Genomic DNA, 25,672 nt, shown 5'->3' with positions numbered 1-25,672 from the left:
CTCTATTCGGCTGAATGCAAGCAAAATGCTTATGACAGATGAAAACCAAAACTAATTAGTTAGGAGGAAACGAAACCCATGAGATACAAATGATATTTAAAGCGCTCTCTCAGAGTCGCACCCTCCACTGTAAACCGAGAACACTTTGGGAGCGGCAGCGTCGTGAATGGGTCGCTCCGGAACAGGTAACTATCTGCAAGGGAAACATATGCTGCATTGCCGCTATTATGTAACTCCTCTGACGACAATAACATAATATACAAATGTGTTGATAATATGTATCATAAATGTAATCATAGCCTAGAGAGGAATGCTTATTTTATCTCGGCTAACAATATTCAATATACCAGCTAACATTAGACATTTGGCTAGCTAAGTCCTCGAGTTTGAGTATTTTATAAATTATATTTATGTACTGTGTAACTGTCAATATAAAGTAACGTTAGATGTTGTAGTTGTCCCTTTAGTAACGGTCGTATTAACAAATATAGGTATGTACTTTTGTTTTCCATTGCAACATAAATGTTACGGGACACTCACACGTGGTCTTGTTGTGATTTTTTTTAATTAATCGAAAAAGAAAACAGCAACCTATCAATATAAACCATTTCAAGCGCTCATGGATATGAAATGAAACTTATTTTGTCCTGCACGTACTGTATTTACTGGGTCCAGCAGGTGGCATTCATGTGTGCGACAAATAGTTGGAACATCGTCCATCGCTGAACTGAATTGTAAGATGTAAAGAGCTCCGACTTGATTTTGTCACAATATAATTCATGCTTACTTGTTTTTCTTTAGCAATTCTTTAACGTGGGTATGGATAGATCAGCTGAATATACAGAGGATGGAGAATCCAAGAAGAAAAATTATGGAAGAGGTAATTTCAAAGATATTCCCGAAAAGTATCAATGTAATAGCATACTACATTACCTCCATTGGCTAACAATGTTGCTTTTCACCCCCTGATTCTCACAGGTGGCAATAGCCGCTTCAGGGGACGGAGGAGGGCCAGTAGTGAATGTAAAATTAGGGTTGAAAGAGGAGGAGGACACAGTGGGGTGGCAGACGGCACGGCTGCTACAGGGAGAGCTGGACCAGGGGAGGACAGAGGAGGGATTGGAGGAAGAAGAGGAGTCGGGAGAGGTCAAAGACGCCCTGATGTGAGGGAACGCTCCATAACAGGGAGTCAAGTAGGCAGAGGACACGAGAGAGGGACATGTAGGGGAGGAGGTATATCAGGGAGGGGAGGAGATAGATCATTAGGAAGAACAGGGGATAGAGAAAAGAGAGGAGGAGACGCCAGAAGCGGCAGGGGGGGTAGGCGTGGTGGGATGGCCCCCGGAGCCGGAGATTTCGCACGTCATGCAGCGAGAGAGAGGAGCGGGAGTTTGACAGTGCCAGCTGATCAGAGAGATCAGAGCGCCAGAGGGGGTCGATGTGCTAGTCGAGGTAGGGGGGGCGATCGTGGAGCAAGACCCAGAGCGCCTCAGTCGAGGTCAGCCCCCCCCAGCGACACCAGGGGGGGGGCGCCACATGGTCGCAGGATGACCTACACGATGCTGGCGGAGCTCTCGGAGAAACCGCCCTCCGAGGTGGCCATCACCCTCTCCTCCTCTCCTGCCTTTCAAGAGCTCCTGGAGGAGCGAGATATCCGGCATGACCTCGTCCAGCTGGTTTGCTCTGCCCTGAGCAGGGCCTTCCAGTCGCGCGTGGATAGGAGCACGGTCCAGCACCTTGCTGGTTTGGTGAAGGACAGCGGGTTCCTGCGCTCCATCCTCCCGCAATACGTAGGCGGAATGAGTGCAGAGTCCGACCCCACCCGCAGGGAACAGTACCCGCAGCACTTTGACAACATGATAGCTGTCCTGTCTAAGGTACGAGGGCTGCATGGTCAGCTGTACACACTAAATGACACCCACAATTGCACAACCCAATTTCTGTGCAATGTTTAGCATTCAAGGTGATTGTATAGGAAAATGGAACCGAAACATTTTAATCAAAGTAAGCCTGCATGTTTGATGCTTTGGTGCTATTAATGTAAATATTCATGATACAGGTTGTTTTTAGAAATGTCAAATATTTTAGGACACCCTATTTTTGCTGTGTGTCCAGTCATAAATGACCTTCTCAACTTACTTTAAGTTGGGCTGTCCCATGAAAGTTGATGATTCGAATCATCAGTCGGGAAACCCCGCAGGCGACTTAGAGAATCTGAGTCGACTGCCGGACGGTTTCCCGCCGTCTTCCTTCATTTTTATTTTATTTTTTTCGTCAGTGAGGGGTGCTTTAATAAAACTAAAAATAGAAAACATAAAAATGCACAGGAATAATATTTATACAGATAATAATTATAATTATATATTTTAGGACTGATGCGGCACGACGTGTGCTGAAATGGATAAAAATTGAAACCAGAACGGTTGCTGCAAGGACGGTTTATTTAGACACTGTCCATGTCACTGTGGCGATTGATTCATTGTAACTTTGTTTGCTAGACAGAATCTCGCAGAGGGAAGCGGCTGTCTCCCCTTACATTATTTCTACATTTTCTCTAGGAGCGCAGTCAGTGTGGCGACACAGCGCTGTGCATTCTTTCGGGCTCAATAAATGCAATCAGATCGTGAACACGGGGCTCATATAGTGGATTATCCACTAGCCTATACATGAGCCCTGTGTTCATTATCGGACCGCATTATGGGCAGGAGCCTAATTAAAACTCGACAGGAATAAGTTGGCTACAATTCTGACTAGTTTGATTGAGAGAAAACTGTTCAGGTGAGAACGTAATGAGCACAACGCGCAAGCATATATAAAAGGCCTAGCCTACCAAAACAGAGTGCTAATAGAAAGAAAACTCATTTTTTAAACCTCCAAAAGAACTGCCCTGCACGGCCGCCGAATAGTCGAATCTCTGGACTGAAAAGGCAGATCTGAATAGACTCAGAAAATTCTGAGTCGGGGACAGCCCTACTTTTAAGATTATTACTTTAAAGTATTTTATTTGGTGCTGCAGGTGCTCAGCATCTTCCCAGCCAGCTCAGTCCAGGCTGTGTCTGTGCTTGTGGTTCTCTTGCGGGCCTCGCTCATTGGCCTGAGGGACTCTGGGGTTGACATCGCACGTCCAACTGAAGATAAGCTGGAAGACATCCAGGCTTTAAGCCAGCAACTCCAAGAGAGATCCAGGGAGGGAAGCCTGCGTTCAGACCGGGACCATCTTCCCTTCTTATCCGACCAACTCGACAATGAAGGTCATATATTATGAAGAACATATGTTGATTCAAAATGGTTTAAGACTGGTTTAAAATGCTTGCAAAGATTTAGATACTGTTTCATTCATAATGTGCCGAAAAATAAACAACGCAAACTGCTGCTTATCCAGGTGAGGAAGAACTGGAGAACTTTCGGACAATACCCATCTATCCAACACGAGAGGAGTACCATGAAAACAAGACACCCTTCCTGAGGGCCAACGCCACTACAGGAAAATACGCCAACACAGAAACCTACCTCGACACACACTTCCGACTGCTGAGAGAGGACTTTGTGCGGCCGCTACGTGAGGGGATCCAGAGACTCATCTGGATCCATTCGGACCAGGGGAAGAATACCCAGCAGCTTAAGAAGGAGCGCTTTGATGACATCAGTGTGTACTTTGACGCCAAACTGGAGTCGCCTCTGTGCACTCGTTCAGGCATAGCCTATGTTATCAAATTTGACGTTAAGCCTCTGAAGGTGAGTGTGTGGACCGACGTCCAACAGCTATTCTATATTAATCACAACAACCATTATTTTGATTATGCTGTTATGATGTAATGAAGGAACCACCTTTTTCGACAGTTTGTTCGCTGGGAAAACTCCAAGAAGTTGCTGTATGGGTCTTTGTTGTGCATGTCGTGTGACTTCTTCGAGAACTTCCTGTTTGCTACAATATCTGAACGAGAGCTGAAAGACGTGAAGAAAGGCAGAATTCAGGTCATCTTTTCTGATGAGAGCAAACAAAAGCTGGCAACCATGCAGGTAGGACTTTGTGTACTTTGTTACTGTGTTGAGTTCTGATGGTATTGTATTATATGTATAACATAATAACATCTATATGGTATATATGTATAATATCATGTATAACGAATGTATAGCAACAATAACTTACCATTTCCTACAGACCAATCGACCGTTTCTGATGGTGGAGACGTCTGCCTACTTTGAGGCCTACCGTCATGTTCTGGAGGGCCTGCAGGAAGTACGGGGAGATGAGCTTCCCTTTCAGAGGTTACTTTTTTTTAAACAAAAACAAACACGTGCACTGACACTGCAACCTGCACCGCAACATTTTACCAGCTTTTAGACGTTATTAGACAGTGACGTTCAAGTCAAATTAATTATATATATATATATATATATATATATATATATATATATATACTAGTATTTTTATAGATCAAATATGTTAAATGATTATACAGGAGGCAATTTCTGTGTATGTGTTTATGTGTGTTTATATTTATGTATAATTATTAATGTAAGACAACACAATCACACTTGGGTGCTACTTTATTCCCTGAATCACTTATGTATGTCCTTTTTAACAACCTAATCCCCAATGTGCGGCAATCACTTCAGGTATATAGTGGAGTGCAGCCCAGATGTGCAACCCCCATGGTATCTGAGAGGAAACGACGTGTACAACCTGGAACAGGTGGCAGACCCTAAGAAGAAGAAGAAGATCAAGCCTTTTCACTGCCTCAGGCCTGCTGACTGGCCTGCCAAGGAGACCCTCGACCTGGACGAGTCTCAGATGGAAGCCTTTCAATTGGCTCTCACTCAGGAGCTAGCCATCATACAAGGACCCCCTGGCACTGGTAGACACTTCTACTTTAACCATAGATCAAAAATTCAAAATGTATATAGCTGATTTCGGTTAGATTCACACATTTTCTCTCCTGTGAGGGTGGGGAAAGTGGGGTGGTTTCCACACTATCTGAGATTAAGGTTTCTCAGGAATGTAAAGCTTAGAAAGCACTTCGTGCTGTTGTTTTGCTGTAACTACATTTTTGATCTGTCTATAGGAAAGACCCATGTCGGCCTTAAAATCGCTAAGGCACTGTTGACCAACCAGGGACTCTGGAGTGCCGGTCCGGAGGCTGCGCCAATGCTTGTCGTTTGTTACACAAACCACGCTTTGGACCAGTTCCTGGAGGGTAAGCAGGCATCACTGCCACCACAGCCAATGTCTAATTCATAAAGACCCTTCCTTTTGGTCTCATCCTACCTGGACCATGCTCGTCAAGGCTCTCTCACCTCTCTCTTCTAACTTGTTTATGTGCAGAAAAAGACACTACGATATCAAATTTAATTGGGTGTCAAGCAACAAAGTTACGAGACAACCTATTGTTTTCGTACTGTTTCTTATTGTTATGCCTCCATGGGAGTCTATGGCAGCCCATGGAACGCCTTGGTGAAAAGTTGTGACACTGGCACAATTTGGCATACTGGTTCAGGACAGTCCCATTAGCCCATCAAGCAAATTTGAGGTCTCTAGCTCATCAGCTCTAGCGCCACCAACAGGTCAAAGTTGGACATGCATTCATGTTTATAACTTTCGACCCATTCATCCAATATTCACAAACAAGGTATCATTGGAATCTTTGGTCCAAGCCGAGTTCAACGCACTCTATGACATCATTTTGCGTCATGATGGATTTTCCACCATCTTGGTTTATGTCAAAAACCTTTAAAATGTCCAATCATCTCGAAACTTGGCACACATGATCTTCCATGCTTGATCAAAAACATTGAAATCTTGTTCCAATTCAATACCGTTTGGCCGCTACAGCCAATCAAATTTGGCGGCAAAGCCGCCAAACAGGAAGTAAGCCGATTTCTCAGCAGCCCATTGATATATCATAACCAAACATGTGTTTTGCCTCCTCTCTCTTCACATGAGTATATTTAATGCAAATTTTCAATGTGGTGATACTATCAGACCTCCCCGTATAGCTAGTAAATTATTTCTCATGGAAACATCCGCGGCAGCCAATCAAATTCGACCTTGAAGCCGCCAAATAGGAAATACGCCAATATCTCAGCAGCCCTTTGACATATCATAACCATACCTGGTACATAGACCCATGACATCATTATGGGGATACTCAATGAATTTAATGATCATTGACCTCTAGGGGGCGCTATAATTAACAAAGATGTGTTTTAACTCCTCTCTCTTCACGTGCGTATATTTCATACTTAATTTCAATGTCTGGTGATACTGTCAGACCGCCCCATATAGCTAATAAAATATTTCCCATGGCAACCTCAGAAATTGCCATGTGCCATGTTCAAAGTTGTCACAATCAATATTACATATCCACAGGCAACAGATTATGTCTAATCTTCATGAAACTTGCAATATATGATCTACAGACCAAGCTGAACAAATGTGCTAAACCGCTTTGTCTAATTCAAAACCGTTTGGCCGTGACAGCCAATCAAACTTGACGGCAAAGCCTGGCCGCCATGTTGAATGTTGTCAATATCAACATTACATATCCACAGGCCACAAATTATGTCCAATCATCATGAAACTTGCCGTATTTGATCTTCAGACCAAGCTGAACAAAGCTGCCTAACCGCTTTCCAAACCATTTGGCCGTGAAAGCCAATCAAACTTGACGGCAAAGCCGCCAAACAGGAAGTAATCCTGTTCTCAGCAACTCTTTAACATATCATAGCCACAATTTGGTGACCTTTGACCTCAGGGGGACGTCAAACAACAATGACTTTATTTACCATTCCGCCCACTTACAATATAAACTGCAATTCTAACTGCATTAGATGCTTCATGAACCATCTCAAGAACGGATGCTTGTTAACATTGTGTCTCTGTTAGGGATATTGTTCCGAATACCCCTATGTATTTGTGTCATTTGTGCAGACGGGCAGACGATAATGCGCCCTTACCTCTAGGTAGGGTCATTTCTCCATTTGGTAAACATTGACGCGTATTCGCATAATGCTGTAGTTCATTCCACCAGCCGTATTACGATTACCGAGACATTCGTCATGTAGCCACCCATTCCACCAGCAGTCGTTATTACCGATTACCGAGACGGTCGTCATGTGCCCTTCCCACTAGGTAGGGTAATTTTTCCATTTTGTCTACATTTACGCGTACTCGCATAATGCTGTAAGTCATCCCACCTGCCGTCATTATTACCGATTACCGAGACGGTCATAATGTAGCCACTTAGCCGATTACCTCCGTCCGGTAGAATTAGTTTACTGATTACCGAGAAGGTCGTCATGTAGCCAACCAGCCGATTACGTCCGTCCGGCAGAGTTAGTTTACCGATTACCGAGACGGTCGTCATGTAGCCACCCATTCCACCAGCCGTCATTATTACCGTTAACCAAGACGGTCGTCATGTAGCCACCTAGCCGATTACGTCCGTCCGATTACCGATATGGTCGTCATGTAGCCATCTAGCCGATAACGTCCATCCGATTACCGATATGGTCGTCATGTAGCCACCTAGCCGATTACGTCCTCCGATTACCAATACGGTCGTCATGTAGCCACCCAGCTGATTACGTCCATTTGGCAGAATTAGGTTACCGATTACTGAGACAGTCGTCATGCGCCCTTACCACTAGGACATTTTTCCATTTTGTCTAGATTTACGTGTACTTCGCATAAGGCTGTACTTCATCCCACCTGCCGCCATTATTACCGATTACCGAGACGGTCATAAAGTAGCCAACCAGCCGATTACGTCCGGCTGGCAGAGTTAGTTTACAGATTATTACCGAGACGGTCGTCATGTAGCCAACCAGCCGATTACGTCCGTCCGGCAGAGTTAGTTTACCGATTACCGAGACGGTCGTCATGTAGCCACCCAGCCGATTACGTCCGTCCGGCAGAATTAGCTTTATCGAGTCCCATTATGCTTGACACCCACATTGCTGCATGCAGCTATATTTATATTTGTGGTTGAATGTCAGCTAACTCTAACTGCCAACGTTTTGCTTGGCGCTCTACGGCGTGAGGCAATTCCGAACATAGTGGGCCGCGAACGCTGTTCATCAAGGACCCGCTGCATTTACATAAGCAGCAATACTTTATTCCTTCAATCTTCAGATTCAGTTAAATAAGAATAGAAAGAAGTTAAATACATTTTTGATGCATCCATGGTTGGTGCAGATGCCTGCAGTTCCTTTGACACATGTTTCATCAAGAGCAAACTATCCTTAAACAAGCAGTCACTGAGCCTATCAGGACGCTCTACAGATCACTATTCGACATGTGTAATAGAGTTGAACCTATATTGCAAATTAACAAATTCTGGTAATCCTGACTCATCTTTAATGTCAAACCTAATAGAGATTATTGTATTCGGATGGGCAAAACCTTTTGGAAATTCTGTGGGAGAAGTACAACATTATTCTGCTCATGTTCCACTCTACAAATGGCTTCATGCTGCTTTAAGTTTTGTTCACTTGCTTTTTCTTTCTTTGGATATTTGAAGGTATCCATACATTTCTAAAAAAAGGAATCGTGAGAGTGGGGGGCCGGAGCAACAGCACTATCCTTGAGCCCTTCCTCCTCAAACATCAACTGGAAATCTTCCGTAGGGGAAATGGAATGCCCAAACACCTACGATATGCTTTTAAAGACGTGAGATCAAATGTCTGTCTGTCTGTCTGTCTGTCTGTCTGTCTGTCTGTCTGTCTGTCTGTCTGTCTGTCTGTCTGTCTGTCTGTCTGTCTGTCTGTCTGTCTGTCTGTCTGTCTGTCTGTCTGTCTGTCTGTCTGTCTGTCTGTCTCCAAGGAAACCAAGGCACTCTGTCTCCCTAGCCAAGCTAAAGCTCCACCGTAGCAACTTTTTGTTTTTGATTTTAGTTGTTTTCTTTGTGTTTTTCAATGTGTAATTTGACACCAACAATAATAATCCTAAACATGCCGCTCTTCATGTTTACGGTCGGAGTGTGTGTGGAAACCAGCCATCATCCATACACACTCCCATAGGGTGACATAATTAATTATAAAGTTATATAATAACTAAATGGTCCTATATACATATGAATACGACATCAATTCTGCAACCTTTTTTTAACAGATTTTAAGGGATATGGCAAAGTGGGAGCATATAATCAAGGATCATGCTGTACAACTACAGTGCAGTCAGAAGGGGGTCCTTCGAGAGCACATTCTGCAGAAATTCATTTCAGATAGACACTGGCACAGCCTGGAACAGCCTGCAATGCCCATCCGTAAGTTATTTTAGTTCATGTATAGAATGTAACACATTTTCCATGTTATTTCTATAATATTTTTAAAGTGCATAATTTATCTTCCATGTAATTCTCCCAACAAGCTGAATGGTACCAAGTGCAGAGTCAGATGGTTGAGTGGTTGGGATTAGGTCCCACAATCATCCAGCAGGAGGCGGAGAAGGAAGCACATGAAGGTGAGGTTCCTGCTAAACAACAAAATATTCAACAACATTAATGGTTGCCCTCTGTTTCCGTCATTGTTGAAGAAAACATCAATCATATTTAAGGCATGCACAAATTAAATTATTTAAAGCTAGGCGATTTATTTCAAAAGCTTTTTCTTTTATTTATGTTCAAATACTATTTACATCCTTAATGTGAGTGGCTTTGGAGGGAGGTCAACCCTTTAGGTTGGATACTTTTGTCCAAGTGGCCTACCCTAGCTATAACGATTGAAAGGAAACATTATTCTCAAAATGGTATAATGCAATAAAGCATAAGAAACGGTAATGACATATTTAATTAGGTTGAAATTAAATTTCAATTGTAGTTTTTTTACATATATTTTGTAATACCCTTGGCTACACTGAATCTATCACAGTATGTATCACAGTAGATTTACTTAAGTCTGTACACTTTAACAAATCTTCCAGTCTGATGTATGTGTACTGTATAGATCGATAAATACAGTACCATGGGAAGTTAGTTTATGCTACTATAAAATTATAAATAGGCACATTTTTTATTTTACACTTTAGCCATATTTATGAGAGTAAATTAATTATTATTTTTTTCTGGTTTCAACGCTTCAGACATGGAGACGGATGACCACACAGAAGCGGAGGTGGTAGCGGATGAGTTCATCCAGATCATTGAGGAAGCAGACCTGATTCACGCTGAGCGATTTATCGAAGACGGCTTTGAGTCCAACGGGGAGCAGGAAGAGCAACAAGGAGAGGAACTGATTCTGGCTGTGAACTTTGAGAAAGTCAGCATACAGGAGGGCCAGAGTGAACAGGAATGGCAGGTAAAGCTGACAACCTTGTTTTTGTTAAACAACATTTGCATTTACATTTAAGGCTTTTAGCAGACGCTGTCATCCAAAGCCACATATATTATTAACTTCTTGAACACGTCAAGGCAGCTAAGAATATCGATGCATATTACAAAAACGTTGCCCAAATTAGTCGCTTTAGATAGTTGGTTGTTTAAGAAGTCTTTTTGAATCTGGTAACGCCAGTATTTAGCCCCTACCTTAAAATAAATGTCAGTTGCTCAAACTTTTAACCAATACCGAGAAGTGATCTAATAAATCATAGTTATTGCATACTTTGGAATTGTATCTTAAAAAACAGGACTAACAGTTAATATATATTTTATTCAATCTATGGTTTAGATTCAGGCCAAACAGAGGAAAAGAATCAAATTAACAATACAAAAGGAACTGGATAAGGAATCAGACATGACCGAAGCAGAGGAAAAAGCCATTTTTGAAATTTGGCATCTGAGTATGGCAGACCGATGGAGACTTTATCGGTATGTTTAAATTCTTTTCACTCTCACTTCCTCATTTTATTTTTGTAAATCTTTTTAATCACCTTACCCAGGGTTTTTCTAGAAAAAATTCTCAATGCATTAGATGCTTCATGAACCATCTCAAGAACGGATGCTTGTTAACATTGTGTCTCTGTTAGGGATATTGTTCCGAATACCCCTATGTATTTGTGTCATTTGTGCAGACGGGCAGACGATAATGCGCCCCTACCTCTAGGTAGGGTCATTTCTCCATTTGGTAAACATTGACGCGTATTCGCATAATGCGAAGCGGTGCGGAGCTTTTGAAAATTTGAGGTAGAAATGGATCATTCTGAGGCTTGTGAAGGACCAGTATGATGACTCGTATAGTAAGGCCAAATTACTCAAAATGGCTAAGTTACCATAGATGCAGAACATTACATACAGTAATGTATACAGAAAAACAAACACGTACTTCGGGAACCTGCTGGAAGAACACTTTCTTTATTATTTAAATTAGTATTTTAAAACACTGTAAACTAAGTCACCAAACGCTATATTTTCTTTCTTCTCAGACACTCTCAGATTCACTGAACTGATCAATTTGGTTCGGGAGAAGAGCCCGCCTACACTGTAAACTGATTGGTTGACTTACCGATCCAGGCCAATCAGGAGGCGCCTGAGGCTCACGTGCACACTGCCTCATGCACAGTTTCTAGATCCCTCTCTGTTGTGCTGCGCGCTCACTACACAGATGCATCCTTTTTTGGCGATAAAAAATATAAAATATTTTGTGCAGATATTCTTCTTACTTTTCTGATGGGAAATTAGAGTTTTTATTGTGTACTGCTCTCTCACACCATTCTGTAAGCCAAACATCTTGTGGTGTCTTATTGTTGTTAAAACTCCCCACATCATCTTCTGCAGGCTATGGGTGTCACGCTACAGGTATTTTCTGCAAGATCAACTTCAGCAGTCTGAGGTGGAATATCAGAACACGGTGGAAGGTTGGAGGAGGTGCGGCTCAACGAGAAAATCTGTCTCCTCCGCAACGCCAAGGTATTACCAGAGCTATTATAGAGAGCCACTGTTAACGTAATGTAGCATGAATATGGTGGCATATAACTGCTAAATAGTGAGCAATATAGCAAAATTATTTGCACATGTGTACAACTAACACATCCATACAAACAAATCATTATTGGGAGCACTTTTATTGCCCTCGCATGCAGTATTTTTGAGATCGCAAGAGCAATAATATAGCCTTTTAGGAAAAATGTATTAATTGAGGGTGCAAATAAGGTGAAGCATCAAGCATCTGATGCCCCCATGTGCAGTTTTTAGTCTGTGACTGTGAAAATCATTTGGTGTAAGCCCAGCATTAGTTAAAACCACACTCGCACAATGATAACAAAATATCCTGACAAATAATCTAAATAGAAAGATATTACAGACAGTAGCAACATTAGAGCTGAAACTCATTTGTTTTAACGGTGACTCAGTCATTATGAAACCATAAATAGAGAATTTAATTGAATTTAATTAATTTTTTTATCTATAGCTGTGTGAAAAAGTCTAAGACATAAATTACAGGGCTGAATAGATATGCATTCTCATATAAGTGTATGTGCACATGTATGTATACAACAAATGTATCCGTCATGAAGGATGACTTAAGTCTCAAAAGAGCCCTAAGGCCTACCTGCATAACTATTAATTGAACTTAAAAGATATGCAGACGTTTGAATTTAAAATCATCAATATGAAAATCTTCAACCAGGAAATAATCATAATCAAACCTTTTGTTTCAATCTGAGACAAAATAATTTGCATAATAAAATCACAAAGTCAAGACGAATCTCTCTCTCTCTCTCTCTCTCTCTCTCTCTCTCTCTCTCTCTCTCTCTCTCTCTCTCTCTCTCTCTCTCTCTCTCTCTCTCTCTCTCTCTCTGTCTCTCTCTCTCTCGCTCATCATTTAAGAACTTCTAGCAGGTCAGGAAAACCTGTTTGACAAGAGATGATGGTAGCAGAGAATATAGAGACATTTAAGAATGACCAATTGTCATTTTATCAAACATATAGTATGTTTCTTCATACATACACATATTGCATTCCTCTCACCACATGAAATAGTCATCACCTCAGTAAACAATAAAGGAATTGAAAGATTACAATAACTTCAATGGCAAATATTGCAAATTATATTACGTCCATCAATATTTCCTATATGTTTACTTGTATTTTGTGCTAAAATTCAAAGTATCTCATCTGTATTTACAATACAGCTTGATTCTGCATCTCTATTTACAGCTCATTAGTCCATGTCAATGTTTACTGTTGCTATGGCAACAAGAGACAGCTGACGTTAGCAGCTGTTAGCTAGCTTAGCTAAATCATCTGAACAATAATAACCCATAATATCCCAATTCGGCATATTTAAACAAAATCAACCGCAACTACCAACAGTAACAGCCCTTCAACTCTGGGCTAATATGTTTTCACAAGTATGCAGTTAATTAGGTCACATCGCATTCAATGTAAAAACATTAACTACTTTTTTTTGGACATGTCTCAAAATGTAGCCTAGCTAGCCCCAGGCTAACGTTACTAAGCATATATGCCTCCACTCGCTCGTCTCCCGGCACAGCAGCTCCTGCTGGGGTGTTGACCCCGGCACCAAATAGGTCTGTACATTTTTTACATTTAGCAGCTTCCACCTCCAGAGACTTCAGCTTTTTAAGTCGCAGTTTTTCGGCGCCACCCAGGCGTTTCTTACACTTATGCATTTTCAGCTCCTACCCGACTCCTGCGACTCCGGCCCATGCCATGAGGTCCCGCCCACCCTGGATTGTGTTGTGATTGACAGCATTGTCAGAGCTCTGAGCCTGTCAGCCCATGATTGATTGACAATGACAAACAGACCAATAATATGTCGATGCTGTCAACGCACTGCTATCCCTCTGTAGCCCATTTGCCGGCCCAATTGGAGGGAATTTAGAGAGAAAAAAAACAAAACATAACGGACCGGACCGGCCCACATTGGGTCAACGGCCCACCTGGACGATGCCCGGTATGCCAGATGGCCAGTCCGACCCTGATTGTATCCCTTAATGTGAATGGCTGCTCTAGCTTATCACGTTTAGATGTTGATTTCTCAATGTACCTGTAAAGAGCTTTTACATTTTTCAGCGCTCATTTATTGGACTTTATTGGACTCATTTATTGGACATCAGACGAGGAATGCTGATCTTCAATTCGGACTTAGGTTTACTGCTGCACCTCATGACATCTGTAAGCTGTCTGAGGTTTAATCCTGTCTTTACATTTTTTACAAAGCATGTTCTGAGATATTTACTATTGAGCAGCTCTTGGTTAAATGTCAGCAATGCAAGCACTTCATGAGGTGTTTGAACTTGTCCTGCATCATGTAAACAATCATATTCAAGGATTCAATGGCCATGGCTGGCTCCGCCCACTTCGTTCCAAAAAGAAAACCACAGCTGAATATATCAGAGTGAACAGTTAAACACTTTGGGAGCACTGGAGCAAAGACCGTACATTTTCATTACCTGCTCAATGAATGATTTTTCATTACTCTCGCAAGCAGAGAAATACTGTGCACTAAAGTGCAATAAAAGGGCTCACAATAAGGATTTCACCAATCAGGTCATCGGCATGACGACCACAGGGGCGGCCAAGTTCCGTAAGATCTTGCAGGAAGTGCGTCCGCGGCTGGTGATAGTGGAGGAGGCTGCTGAGGTGTTGGAGGCCCACACCATCACCTCTCTGAACCCAGAGTGTCAGCACCTCATCCTCATCGGAGACCACCAGCAGGTACTACTACTACAACAACAACAACAACAACAACAACAACAACAACAGAGAACACATGTTGGGTCTTAAAGCTGCACCATGTCACTTCAGCACTTTAGTTAAAGGGTCTCTGGTGATTAGCCAATACAAGCCAGTTGATACAGACAACTAAGAGGGCTGGTAGGGTGAAAGAAAATAATTTGACCTTCCATTTTCTCTCCATTGCGAAGAACAGCCTGTGGGCTGGGAAGGAAGTGACGACTAAGCACTGATAATTGGCAAAATTGCTGTTCTTTCCGAACTTATAATTTGTACTTTTTATGTGCTTCATATCCACTAATATTCTGTTAATGGCTAATGTTTATTTATGATTCTAACCCACGTTAGTGGATGATTGTAACAATCTCAATCCACGGAGCTATCACTGCGCAGGCTGCTCTTCGATTACCGGCCACAGGGGACAGAAATGAGAAAAGATTTGTGATTCTTACACGTAGTACCTTTAAGGGGACAGCCAGTGAACCAAAAATAATAATAATTAATAGATAATAATTGTTTTCTCCTGGCAGCTGCGGCCCAGTGCTACAGTGTACGACCTGGCCAAGAACTTCAGTCTGGAGGTTTCCATGTTCGAGAGGCTGGTGAAAAATGATTTCCCTTTCGTCAGGCTCAACTATCAGGTTGGTACGATGGCAGCCTCCTGCCTTTATTTAAGAAGGACTGGAAATATTCACTCTTCTCAGTCAGAGAGTATGAATTTAAGTTGACAACCTAAGTATATTGATGTGTGATGTGTAAATATGTATGGGTCCATCCATGTTTATCAGCCTACATATAAAAAGGTAAATTAATAAAACATTTTGACAAGATGAAAGCAAAAACCAAACTATATTGTTCTGGAAGGTCCTCTGAATCACCTAATCATCAGCTCAGTCTGTCTGAATTTAACCTTTTAAACCTGAGGCATTTAATTGCTAATCAGTTTTCCTAACTATTTTGTACCTAAATGAATATTTACCCTCTTCTATATATATCTACACTGTCCCTATTTGGGAGGAAAATAGCCAGGTTTACATGAACTCACATTGCTACACGTAGCTACAAAATATGATTTGATTCATGTTGCACATTAAGTCCTGAACCCACTAAGTCCTGAATAGCACAATGGGAATACACTGGGTGATGGAAAGCATCCCCTGTTTTGTTATTTTTGGGGTGTTAGAACTGGGCAAGGTTAGGATAATATCCTCCAGAACCGAAATGGTCAAAATAATGCATCATGTGTTGAGTGCACAGGGTGAGAGGGCTATGTAAGCTAGTAAAATCATATATTTTATCGCCACAGTAAGCCTTGTGCATTACAAAGAGATCACAGGAGAAAATTATCTTAGCTCTTCATCTTAATTCATTGGTTCTCAAAGTGCGGCCCGTGGGCCAATGGCGGTCCGCAGAAACATTCCTGGCGGCCCGCAATGACATACAGATTTAAGTAAAAGAAAATATATATATATTAATTTAAACAAAAATGAATAAATATAAAGAGAAATGTCGACTCTCTCTAGCTTTCAATTAAATCCTGTTACATTTGTTAGTTTTAATCCGACTGTACATTACTTAGAAAGGATCCTGAATGAACCTCAGTTTCGTGATTTAAACTTCACTTGACCTCACTCCCAGAGGTCCACGGTGCAATGTTTTCTTTCACCACTGGGATGCTAACGGCGTTTCCCGCCAGATTATTTTTCCTTTGACGGCCCTCAGCTGTCAAAACTTTGAGAACCCCTGTCTTAATTGCTGACAGCCCCGAAATCAACCATCGGGACGCAGAAATTCTAGACCATTATCCCCGGCCGTCCCTGAACAGTACAGAGCATTTAAGTTTAAAACTTTGCAGATTGAAAGCATAATATCAAGCAACGTTCTGTTCCAATATTCTCTTGGTGTGTGTGTGTGTGTGTGTGTGTGTGTGTGTGTTTGTGTTTGTGTTTGTGTGTGTGTGTGTGTGTGTGTGTGTGTGTGTGTGTGTGTGTGTGTGTGTGTGTGTGTGTGTGGTCGTCTGGTCAAGCATCGCATGAGGCCTGACATCGCCTGCCTCCTGACCCCACACATCTACCCCGAGCTGGAGAACCACCCGTCAGTCATGGACTACGACAACGTCAAGGTGATTGTTGAATCCACTGCTGCTCTCTCCTCCAGCAGGACACACCTTCCGGCCTGAGGCGTTTATCTTTTTCTATTTAGAGGGATTCAGAACGTCTGACCTTTCCAGTGTGTGTGTGTTTGTGTGTGTTAGCACTGTGACATTTGATCTATTTTGACTACTTTCCTTTGTCCCTTCTACAATTACAATGTCCTCCTAACTACTAATTGAATGTATTTTACTACTTGTATGTCTCCAAATAGATGATGCTTTCAGAGCCATAATGTATATTCTCGATTGTCTGCTTTATCACAGGGCATCAAAACCAATCTGTTCTTCCTGGAGCACAGCCACCTAGAGGAAAACCTCAGGGATGGGAAGAGTCACGAGAACAAACATGAAGCCATGTTTGTAGTTGCTCTGTGTCGCTATCTTCTGATGCAGGACTACAATCCGGAAAAGATTACTATCCTCACCACATACAGCGGACAGCTCTTCTGCCTGCGCAATATGATGCCCTCCTCCGAGTTTGCAGGGGTCAAAGTGCATGTGGTTGACAAGTACCAAGGGGAGGAGAACGACATTGTCTTGCTGTCTCTGGTCCGCAGCAACGCCAAGGGAATTGTGGGCTTCTTGAGCATCCCCAACCGCGTCTGCGTGGCATTATCACGCGCCAAGAAAGGCCTCTACTGCATTGGAAACAGTGCAATACTGAGCAAGGTCAAACTGTGGAGCAATATCTTCGGCACCTTGAAAGAGAAGGAACAGATGGGCAAAGCGCTCACTCTGTGCTGTCAGAACCACCCAGAAAAACAGATCCAGGCCGCCTGCTCTGAGGACTTCAAACAAGCCCCCGAAGGGGGGTGTTTGACGCCTTGTGAGTTCCGCTTGGACTGCGGCCATGTTTGTGAGCGAGTATGCCACCCTTATGACCCCCAGCACAAGAAGTACAAGTGTGAGAAACATTGTGAGAAAAAACTGTGTGATCGTGGACACAAGTGCCCATTGGCTTGTCACCGTCAATGCCCAGCGTGTCCGGTGAAGATTGAGAAGACCTTACCAGGTTGTGGCCACAAGCAAATGGTCCCTTGCTACATGGACCCTGCTGACTTCAAATGCATTGCGCCCTGTGAGAAAAGTCTCCAATGCGGACATCAGTGTAAAGCAAAGTGTGGGGGTCCATGTACAATTAATTGCAAGGTAATGGTCCCCTTCATTCTAGAATGTGGACATACCCAGAGTGATTACTGCTTCTACAAGACAAAAGAATATGAGCCTAACTGTAGGACCCCGTGTGACCTACAGCTCAAATGCGGCCACAGCTGTACTGGTACTTGCTACGAATGCAACCAGGGGCGCTATCACCTTCCATGCTCCTACCAGTGTGAACGTCTGCTCATTTGTTCCCACAAGTGCAGGGAACCTTGCACCGGTGAGTGCCCTCCATGCAAGCTGCCCTGCGAGAACGTCTGCATCCACAGCAAGTGCAAGAAACGTTGTGGCCAACCCTGTGCCCCTTGCGCAGAGTCTTGTGCCTGGCAATGTCAGCACCAAAGTTGCAGCAAGCTTTGCCACGAACCTTGTGACCGCCCGCCATGCACGAAGCCCTGTTCCAAAATGCTGGGCTGCGGCCACTCCTGCATAGGCCTCTGCGGAGACAAATGTCCAAACAAATGTCGCGTCTGTGATCACGACGAGGTCACAGAAATATTCTTCGGCTCTGAGGACGATCCCGAGGCCTACTTCATTCAACTGGAGGACTGCGGTCACATTGTTGAGTTCGAAGCTATGGACACATACATGGAGATGGACCAACAGTCACAAGAAAATGAGCAGATGGTCATCAAACTGAAAGAGTGCCCCAGATGTCGCACTCCGATCCGCAGAAACCTTCGCTACGGCTCTCACATCAACCGCAGCCTGGCCGAGATAGAGAAAGTCAAGGAGAAGATAAATGGACACAAGATAGATATCGAAACTGAAACCAACACCCTCACAGTGCAATGGGAAACCAACAGACAACTTCTTACACATTTGCCAAACATATGTAATGAGCGTGTTCAAAGCCAATTGTCAGCGTCACATCTCACCATTAATGCACTGCTGGTAGTGGAACATACAATGCTCTTTATGGAGAGAGCCGCCATGCTTCTGAAGATCCAAAAGGAGGAGATGACTGGAAACCTCAGCCTCCGTTTCACAGACAAAGTTGATGTGTTCTTCCAATGGCTTCTTCACCCAAAACAGAAATTCACTGAACAACAAGTCACAGATTTGCAAAAGGAGCTGCAGAGACTCACCCTTTTGGCTGAACTCAACGCACGGTGCACAATGGCAGACGCAAGAGAACAAATGACAGAAATCCAGGCTGAGGTAGATGATATCAGGAAGGTTTTGGATAAGATTGACCCTTTCACCGAACAAGACGCAGACAAAGTGAAGCTGGCCTTACGGAATCTAGATGAAAAACTCCCCTACACGGGCCTAGGAATTAGTGATAAGGAGAGGGAGATGGTCGTCTCGGCTCTGAAGTTGCCACCTGGTCACTGGTACAAGTGTCCAAACGGCCATATCTATATCATAACGGAGTGCGGAGGGGCAATGGAGAGCAGACGCTGCCCAGACTGTGATGCCACTATCGGTGGACAGAGTCACGCTTTGGCCAGTGGAAACCAGGTCGCCTCAGAGATGGACGGAGCGCAGCACGCAGCTTGGTATGAGGGCAATAATCTGTTGAATTATGGTCAAATAGACTTTAATGACTAAAACATGATCACCTGTTTCGCTGTGAAAGAGTTGGTTTGTGCTCTTGTTTCCTTGTTGGTAGGTTTTTCTCTGTTTAGTTTCTGAGGCACGTTGATTTTTAAAAATGTTGTCTTGAGTAGGTTGACAATTAATCACTGTTACTGTGTTTCCACCCAAATTAAACGGAATTTGAGTCACACAGAATTACACAGAACTATTCCCTAGTACCTAGGTAATGTTCTGCGGCTCTTGTTATAGGCAAAAATGTTTGCCGATTATATAGGTATAATGATCTGAATACTACTATGCCTATGCCTTGTTGTGTTTCAGCAATAGAGGGGAGCAATGCATTTGTAAAGAAAAAAAATAAAGTGTGTGATTCCAAGTTGTTGTTTTCATCATTCACATTTACATTTAGGGCATTTAGCCGACGCCTTTTTCCAAAGTGTCAAAGATACAATAAGTGCATTTGTCGGAAGAAAGAGAAACAACAAAATATTGCTGTTGGTACAGTACGGATGTTTATAGAAACAAGTGCCAAGCACTTTGCTAGGTTAACCCATTTACCATATACAGCAATGATAGCTAGGATAAGATGCTACACAATGCTAGGTACTATTTTTAATTGCCAGGGCATACAACATACAATCAGTGTACATTAAGTGCCAGGACATACAACATACAATAAGTATGTAAGAGGGCTATTTTTAGGAGAGTAAGGGATGAGAAGGGGCGTGGGAGTAAGGGGGAAGCCATGAGTCCAGGTGAACTCTGTTTTTTAGTAGATACACAAATGCCTAAAAACAGATATACAAGAAATGTATTAATAACATAGCTACACCGGTAGATACTTCAGAAAATATATTTTTACACAGCAGTATAATAGAATATCTGACAAAACAAGTGCTACATGTGTATTGGAAAGATGTGTGGATAAGCAAACAAGATACCTTTGAAAACTATATTAAAGGTTGGGTACGCGATTTGCGAAACGCCAGCAGATTTTGAAAATACACAACTCAAATGGTCCTACCCCCTCTCCTTCAACGCTGACTCTGACTCCACCCATTCCAAGTACCTGGACGCGCAATCATGCACGAGCGCGAACAGAGATGCGCGAGAGCGAGCCAGGCTAGCGTAGGTTTTCGTTTAACAACATGGCACTACATTCAGCTGTAAATTGCACCCAGTACCGCGGGAAGTAGGGGTTTTGGGGGTGCTGCAACACCCCCTGTCCGAGGCCCTGTCTTATCACAGAAAACGATCATTTCTAAAAACCAAAGTGGAGATTTCTGAAAACGCCGGTTATGTGTTGTCGTATCAACGGGGAGAAACGGGATTTTAGGTTCTGAAGCGTCACATTATGCACCAGGAAATGCTTAACGTCATGTGAGCGTCCGCAGTACCGTATTGGTCCGAATATAAACACAAACCCCATTGTAATACGACCTATATTTGGAAAAAAGATTTGAAGGCCAGATCTTGATTTCATGAATAAATAAATTGTATTAATTGAAATAATATACGAAAATAAAAAGGCATAGAATAAAACACTGCATTGCCACTAAACAGTAGTGCAAATAGGCCGTACTGATGTGTACACCAAAGACTTCCTGACACTCCTCTGCCCCGCTGTGTTCGCTCTGGCTGTATGTTTGTATGTGTTTGTTTCATATAATTGTATTGGAAGTCCTGGTTTTCACTAGGGTTGCCGCGGTGTGGACATTTTCACACCGAGTAATACACTCGTCTCAACACCGGTATTACCGAGTATAACCGGTATAAACTTTGAAACTAGGTCAACCGCCACACAAGCATCGGTTTTTAGACCCTTCTCGTCCTTCAGTTGCCGCCAACGTTCAAAAGCAGCGCCTAGGATTATTCTTGATTTCAGTTTTTCTCTTTCAGCGTTTTTATTATCAATTACTCTCTGAAAAAGAGTTTTCCTTCTCTTTGCTGGTGGTGGTGGGGATTGTGGCGTCTTGTCTGCCATGGAAATTGTCTTCTACTGCTAGGTCCAAATGTGGATTAACTAGTTCCAGTAGATACCGCAGGATAACAACAAACAGGAGCTTGCTCTGGGTCAGGAGCTCTGGGTCACGAGTACTGCACGAAGGGGTCGCGCGCGGGGCGCGGGGCGCGGGGGAGGGGGAGTGCAGTACGACCGTTTGATTGACGTATTTACTGTCCAATGAAACTCGGTGGCAATGGAAATGATTGGCTGGAGTTTTTCGAGCCCTGCCCGTTCCACAGATGATTGACAAGTTTAATTTTCATGTCAGTACTTCTAACTCAGTGGCTGTAAGCGGGTTATGATAAGGATTTCAAGTAATTTTGCAAAAATGGCCAAAAAAGCGAATCACGTATACGCAACCTTTAACTCAGTTTGAATTGCTTAGTTTAGTTTAAATTTCCAAAAGTCACCAGATAGTGTGAGGATGCAAAAACTATTGTAAATATTTTGTTTGGATTGTGTTTTTTTTTTTGTTTAATATTTTTATTAACAATATGGCATATTGGACATGAAGAAATGTAACTTTTTCTTCTTTTTTTTTTTTACCACATTTGACATTCGTATATAAAATATTACTCATATTTGACACAATATTTTGATCCAAAAAAGGGTAATGTTCAAATAATGAGCAAAAATACCTTCCCCCACCAACCATCCCAACCAACCCATCCCAGCTTGTCCCTTTAAGTCCAGGGCCCTATCTTGCATCCGGCGCAATTGACTTAATCACTGGCGCATGCGTCGTTGCTAGTTTGCAACTGGCGTAGAGCGTTCTTTTTCCTCCTGATCCACGCGTCGGTAAATTAGGGAAGGATCTTGCGCTCCAAGGAGCGGTTCGGCGAAAGGAGGAGGCGTGTTCTGGCACAAACTTTCCCTGCTGCTATTTTGCAGTTTCAGAAACCACTTGCGCCACAAACCAGGAAATACCTGGTTTAAAGTCAGTGGCTCATTGTTCAGATGCTATTTTAAGGGCGCATCCATAATGTTGCTTGTGCACCTCGAGCATACACTTTGCTTCTCTCATCTACATTCTCTGACACACATTCTTGGTAAATTATTTGGGAAAGAACAGCTGATACAGCGGTAATAAGTTTTACTTTTAAATCAATTCATCTGCAAACACCGTACAGAAAACACATATTTTCTGGACACAGACATTGTGTACATGCCCATAACTTTTAGAATTGATGAGTATTTGATCGTGAGAAAACATTGTTTTACCATGAGTGAGTGTTCAAAAGTATGAATGAATGCGGGTGCGCGTGTGTGCGTCCATCTGTTTAAACACACGCAAACTGAACACGTAACGCATAATACAGTCCATGGCAATGTATATTAACGGGGGGACACATGCATATTAGGAACACAAGTCGATAACGATAATGCATACAATACTGATAAGAAACTATGTTTATAATGTATTGAGTATATCATTAAATAGAACCACAGTTACCGCATATCATATCATATACGTTTTCTTTGCCAACATTTATTTGAGGATTTCTGAAGTTGTGGAAGAAAACCTTATTCCATGTGTTAATTAGGCCATATTATTTGGCCATAAACTGAGCCATTTGAAGTTTGAAATTCATGTGCATCTGTCTCATCAGAGACTGCAGACGCGCTGTCAAAATATCCACTCGTCAGATTCAAATGCGCTCATGGCTCTTAAAGGGGATGGGAGCTGGCACACTCATTGGTTTATTGCACGTTATGCCCAAACCACACCTACGGGTAATCAGGCTACTTCAGACCAACCCTTTTTAGATTTGCGCCGGGCGCAAGAGTAATTTTTGGGCTGGTAAAATAGCAACATCGCCATAGAACCGCCCACAAAGCTACTTGCGCTTGGCGCTTCTCACTTCTCACTTGCATTTCAGACCGTTAAAATAGGGCCCATAGTGTTGTTGTACGTTCACAACCTGGAAGATTCACACATGCCGAACACAGAAAGCAAGAAACTGCAGGTGCTCAGTCAACTGTTCTCATGTCTAAAAGAATACTTTGTATTTCACTGTAATTCACTGCTCTGTAAATTTATACCGAAATGAGATTTTGGGGAATTCGGTTCAATTTGAGACGTTATTAATAGTGGACCTTTCTCTTCCCGCTGACACGGCGGACCGGCGCAGGGATCGCGGAGTGGGGCTGAAATCATTGGATATTAATCATAAAAATACATATAGCCTATCTAATGCATTTTCATTAAATCTAAGCTTAATTAGTATGTATTTCAAACCCATACACGTAATTCATCTTGAAAAGGTAACCTAATTACTATGTTATTCAAACAAATATACTTGATGTATTCTGATAACATAATCTGATTAATGTGCATTTAAATTCAATAAATTATATTAATAATAAACATAAACTTGGTGAATATTAAACTGAAGCATATACATCATGTAAAGTTTATTAGGTAAGTTTATGTTCAAAATATAAAAAAAAAATCTAATGGAACTTGGTCATTAAATTATTTTACATATTCCTTAAAAGTTAGGGTAAAATATTCTGAGTGTACTTTACGTGATAGGCCTACTAGACGAGCCTCATAGCTTAAAAACCAAATCACTTTTCATTACCTGCAGAATGTACAATCCTTCCCTTTAATTGCATCATCAAATTATTTTCATCAACAGCTTGCGCTGCTTTTTTTCATAAAATGGTGTCAACTCTCAAACATTTGAATCCAAGGGCACTTATATTTATCCCAACTATCACATAAGGATTCCCTTTGTCAAGTTTTCAGTATAGAGGAAGGGGGGATCCATTAGAATTGTTATATTTTTGACCAGGTCTGGTAGAACCTGGTTTGTGTTTAGAAAGTACAATAAACATCTTTACAGGCTTTAAACCTTCACGAGTTTCATCTTAGAGGAACATTATATTAGTCAGTTGGATGGATCATATTAGTCATTAAAGTTGGATGGATCTATGATAAAATACCTAAATGAAGCTGAACAAATCAAAATGACTATTGGCCAATCAATAATAAATAGCTAGAGGTCTTTATTGATTGTCCGAACGTTATAATCAATTCGAAAACCCGAGGATAAGATAATAACAATAATTATATAAATACTGTTACAGAAATATAGGTTTAATATATGGCCGTTTAAGGTTATAATTATTCATCAGCATAATTTGCAATTACAATTGCAAATGAAACAGAAAACTAATGAATTGGGGAGAAACGAAACCCGAAACCAGGCGCACCCTTCACTCAGAGCCGTAGTTGGCCACCGCAGCACCGCGAAGGGTTCGTTCAGGAACAGGTTGGTTTACAAAGTAAATATTGTCTTTTAGGGTGTAACTCTAACAACTAACCCTAACTATGACGACTTGAAATAACAATGAGGATGTATTTATAGGCTAAATGGGAACGCTTATTTTACCTAGTTTATTTCAATATGATCCAGCTAACATCAAACATAGTGCTCAAGTCCTAGAGTGTATAGATTATTCAATATTATATATATATCAATTATCATAATTTATTTATGTGGAACCTGAAGGCCTATTTGTGTACAAAAATATAAAGTTGTAGTTTTCCGTTTAGTAGCAGAAGTAACAGAAGATATAACATTAGTAGTATCATTTGAAAACGAAAGAGTCTACCGATCCATTTCCAGAGATCATGGGGAGGAAATGAAACTTAGTTTGTCCTGCACGTATTTACTGTGTCCAGCAGGTGGCAGCGATTGCAGAGTTCTGACTTGAAGTTGTTAAACAAACATCATTTTATGCCTTCCTCTTTTTCTTTAGCGACCCTTTAAAGTTGGTATGGATGGACCAACGAAAAACACAGGGGGTGGAGATTCCATGAAGAGAAATTATGGAAGAGGTAATTTCGAAGATGTCTGAAACGTGTCAGTGTAATAGCCTACTACACTATCTCTATTGGCTAACAATTTTGCTTCCCCCCCCCTGAATCATACAGGTGACAACAACTCTTTCAGGGGAGAGACGAGGGCCAGTAGTGAGTGTAGAAATAGCAGAGTAAAAGAAGGAGGAGAGCACAGTGGGGGGGAAGACGGCACGGCTGCTACGGGGAGAGCTGGACCATGGGAGGACAGAGGAGGGATAGGAGGAAGTAGAGGAGGTTGGAGGGATCAAAGACGCCCTGATGTGAGTCAAGTAGGCAGAGGACAAGGGAGAGGGACAAGTTGGGGA

At 42.1% G+C, this 25,672-nt stretch overlaps 1 long non-coding RNA gene and 1 pseudogene across 1 annotated transcript; both read left to right on the top strand.

Moving 5' to 3' along the window:
* Positions 1-140: 140 nt before the first annotated feature.
* On the top strand, positions 141-20,146 carry LOC130401973 (NFX1-type zinc finger-containing protein 1-like; annotated as a pseudogene).
* Positions 20,147-24,716: 4,570 nt separating this feature from the next.
* Positions 24,717-25,652, top strand: LOC130402650 (uncharacterized). The gene is made up of 3 exons (XR_008903953.1): positions 24,717-24,774; positions 25,265-25,343; positions 25,440-25,652. It is a non-coding gene; the product is annotated as an uncharacterized LOC130402650 (long non-coding RNA).
* The last annotated feature ends 20 nt before the right edge of the window (positions 25,653-25,672 follow it).

Source organism: Gadus chalcogrammus, chromosome 13 (genome assembly GCF_026213295.1).
Source record: "Gadus chalcogrammus isolate NIFS_2021 chromosome 13, NIFS_Gcha_1.0, whole genome shotgun sequence".
NCBI lineage: Eukaryota > Metazoa > Chordata > Actinopteri > Gadiformes > Gadidae > Gadus > Gadus chalcogrammus.
Note: the sequence above shows the minus strand (reverse complement) of the source record. Positions and strands in the feature narration are given on the sequence as shown.